This window comes from Hipposideros armiger, unplaced genomic scaffold (assembly GCF_001890085.2).
Source record: "Hipposideros armiger isolate ML-2016 unplaced genomic scaffold, ASM189008v1 scaffold_685, whole genome shotgun sequence".
NCBI classification, from domain to species: Eukaryota; Metazoa; Chordata; class Mammalia; order Chiroptera; family Hipposideridae; genus Hipposideros; species Hipposideros armiger.
In genome coordinates, this window is record NW_017732035.1 from 647,984 (window position 1) to 652,151 (window position 4,168).

A 4,168-nucleotide genomic window follows, 5' to 3' on the forward strand; every position below is an offset into this window, starting at 1 on the left:
GGGGGGGGGGGTCTGTCCAGCCTTCAGTCTCAGGCTCTCACACTCCAGCCGATCGGACCCGCGGCCCAGCCCGGTTTCTGCGCGGGGACGCAGGACGGGCTCTGCTAACGCCTCCCGGACTCCCTGCCTTCACGAGTGGTGGCTCCCTGAATCTGCACCGGCCCCTCCGGCCCCTGAAGCACGTGGGGAGCGGACTAAGAGGAGAGAGCGATGCACCTGCGCCCATCCCATCACTCCCTTCCCACGGAGGCGAAGAAGCCCACAGAGCCAGGACGCCCACGGGCCCTGACTGGGTGGCGGCCGATCAGGACGGGCACCTGGACTGCCGGGCTCCAGCAACAGGGCCCCTGGCCCCTGGCGACTCCTCTATAGGAAGGGTCCAGTCACTGAACTGGCCACCCAGCCACTGGGTCACCTGTTCTGTCTTTTCTCTGTAAATTGAGGTGATATCTGAGGCAATATCCCAATTGTTTGAGGCCCCTGAATCCTGGGGGCCTGACGGAGGGTCAGAGGGCGTGGAAGGCCACCATCAGAGGCACGCCTCCAGGGCCTGTCCCGTCTCCTTCCTGTTAGCACAGGCCATCACAGCCTGGGACTGTCCCCCGGCTCCAGTGTGTGGGCAGTGGGCAGGGGCCTCAGCCCGGAGGACACAGCCCTTCTGACCGCAGGACACGAGGGGCCAGATGCTTGAGGCCACACATGTCCTTTCAAGGAGCGGTTCCACCTACAGGAAAACCAGGAGATGACCAGCCCAGCCCTCACTCATCTCCTGACCCTGACACCCATGGAATGTGATCTTTAAGAGCCCGATAGAAACAGTGCCTATTGCCAGGAAAAGCACGCTGATTAAATAAATTAGGGCTCATCCAAGGGCAGGGATACTCTGCAGCCAGTACTGTGTGCATGCCTGTGTGTGTCCATGTGAAGGAGGCGGCCGTCCCCGTTTGGGGCCAGGGTCCTTGCTGCTTGCCCAGATCAGAGATTAGCAGCCATGCCTGTTGGTTGTGAGCAGAGTGTGCTGTAGCTGCCTCCTGGGGGTGGGGGAGGCCCTGCTGCCCCATGAAGGCTCCAGTGGGCTCGGTGAGGGGACCCTGACAGGCCCGCAGACACATGAAGGGTCTGGGCTATGCCACTGTGGCAAGATTGTGGTGACTTTTCCACTTGGTCAGTGGGCTGGGCATGCCCTCAGTGTGGGGCGGTGCCCTTCATTGCTCAGGGACCGGACTGGGCAGCAGGCCGGCCTTTGCACAAGTTGACATCATTCCTGTCGATCAGGGAGCTCAGCAGAACATATTTTTGTTTTTTTTCCCAGGTTGAAAACAACTTCCTTTCGAGGGTTCCCTGGATTGCAGCGTTCTCTCCCTTTGAAGTTTGGCTTTGCCCTTGACCCTGGCATTGTTTTTCAGAGCATGGATTGCCCAATTTTCCACTGCCCATGAGTAAGCAGCAGGCTATGTGAAGGCAGAGCTGAAAACAGTGGGTGACGGAAGGGACCACGCAGGTCCCACCCAGAGAGCCTCTAGCTTCTGCTAAGGATGGTGGTGACAGCACTTGCGCACTCAGGGCTAACATGCTAGGGCAGCATTGTTCCCCTTTCACAGGCGAGGAAACTGGGGCCCAGGGAGGTTATATCATGTGCCAGGATATGGGCACGCAAGGTGCCAGCACAGACGGTTTTGCCAGGGGCCACGGTGCCACTGAGGTATCCAGCTTCCATGCCCCCCTGCGCCAGGGCCAATACGACATCAAAGCTCAGGTCCTCAGTGCAACCTGTGACATCTGGACCCACAGGTCCTGCCACCAAAGGCAGGAGAAGAAAGAATGCAACACAGAGGCTCAAGATATGTGCTTTGCGGTGGGGAGGGGGCTGGAAGGAAGGGCCCTTCATCCTGAGGGGTAAATGCAGGAAGCGGGGGTCAGGATAGAGCCACAGAAGAATGAACTTACGAGATGGACAGAGAGATGATGGAGTAGAGAGACGTGGGTGATGGAGACAGGTGATGATAGTGGTGTAGATAACAGGGTGATGGAGAGTTGAGCATGGGAAACAGTAAGAAGAAACTTACGGAGATGCGACAGTTCTGTTTTCTGGGCTGGGGGAGGGTGGACATTGAGGCTGGACCATGGGCTGGAGTCTGCAGGGCTGGGATGAGGGGGGGGGGCTTCCAGTGCTTCTCTGCACCTCTGGGAGCAACCTGTCCACCAAGCTGGGCCGGCCTTGGGAGTCAGATCGGGGGGCACAGGAGGCCAGGCCAGGCTGTGGACACTGCAGGTTCAGACACCCAGAGATGACCACAAGTATAGCCACCTCGCTGTGACTTGGCTTGCGGGGGGTGTGTGTGTCACTTAGTCCACAGGACAGACAGGCAGCCCACACAGGCCTCCAGAAAGGGTCCTACTCTATTTGCGTCATGGGGTCAGACAAGGGGGGAGCACGGTCAGGGTTTGGTGGCCGTTTGTTTTGCTGCTGCTATGAGGCAAGCGATGGAAACACTGGGCAATCGATCCCTGTGGAGAGGGACTTACTTCCACTACATGCAGGACCAGCGAGGCCTCAGAGGGAGGCGGACGGCCAGGTGCACAGCCGGTGAGCTGCCAGGGGCTGACCATCTGCCGGCACACGTAGGCGGGCCCCGGATGTTTACCGGTTATCATTGCGTGTGTCATTAAGAGAACATTTCTGGGGCACATGGATTCTATGCTGAGTAAGCGGGGGGAACAGTCAGAGCACAAATTCTTCTGGAAATAGAACCATTTAGGAACTCACAGCAAAAGTCGTGTTAGCCAAGTCCAAAGCAGCGGCCTGGTCCACTCCTTAACCGGACACCGAACTTTGCTCTGGAAAAATACTGACAAACATGACCGTGAACTTCCAACTGCCATCATTTTCGTGACCTTACTGTGATTGTTGCAGGGGTGGGGGGCGCGGGGAGATGCTGCAGCTGTGCCCTGTCTTTGGTCACAGGCACAACAGAAGGCCTTGCCAGGGCCCCAGGTGCAGTGGCCAGAAACGAAGTTAGTGCATTAATTCTAATTTGGTTATTAAAGCTAGGTAATGAGCTAGATAGTGCAAGCACCTGACCCTACCGAGCGCATGTTTCCTAGATCACGTAAACCCAGGAGGATGGGCCACTGCACAGGGGGAGCCAGTCCCCCAGTCTCCGAAGGCCACCCTGACAGGCACTGGTGGCCATTTCTCGAGCATCTTCTCAGGACTTGTGGCACACTGCGAATCCCCGTGGCGGAGGGGTTCGCATTACATGTTGCACACACAGCATATTCCATTCTTCTCCGCTCGCCTCGCTTGTGCGGCCTCACAGTTCAGGGATTTCTCTCTGAACACAGAGCTGCCCACCTTCCGGGGACCAGGTGTCAGCAAGAGAACCTTCAGCTCCCGGGAACAGTGCAGCCATTTCTCACTGTCTTGGAAGGTGCAGTGACATGTCTCTTGCAAACCAAGAGAATATCCAAGAAATAGGAAAGACTTGGTATTCGATGCCTGATAAAGATTTGGTCTGAGCCCAGAAAGTCCGAGGCAGCCTGGGGTCTGGGTCCCGAGGCACGTCCTCTGGAAGTGCGGTTAGTAAGGCCAGCCTCTGGGCTGTGAGGAGATCGGGCAGCTTGGCCTCAGCCCTGGGGTGAACCTTCTGTCCCCTTCCCTCCTCCCACCTTGCAGAGGCTGTGGTGACCGGAGTGAAGTGGGCTGGGGCCCTTTTTCTAGCGGGAGAAGCAGTTCTGGGCTTTGCCACCAGGAACCAGCCAGGGCTGGTGGAGACCTTGGTGCTAAGCCAGCCTTCCTCTCCGCTCCCTGGGCCTCAGTTTCCCCATTTGAAAACGGCAGGCGGGCTGGCCTTGTCCAGCTGGCCTCTGGGCTTTCTCTGGGTCAGCCCCGGTGCCCCTGGAGCCAAGCGAGCCAGCGTCATCCTCCACTTGGCAGTGAGCCCCGGGTGGGAACCCCATACCAACAGGACAAACAGTCTTGGACGGTTTACCTTCTTTCCACCCACGGTTTGCTCAGGGCCTTGAGCGCACGGGCAAAACAAACTTATTTGGAACACGGCCGCCATCACGCAGCTCTGCCAATCATTAACCTCGAGGTTCAGGCGACCCGGCCCGCGCCCTTCAAAAGGCGCGCGCGGCGCCCAGCGAGCACCCACCGCCCGGCGAG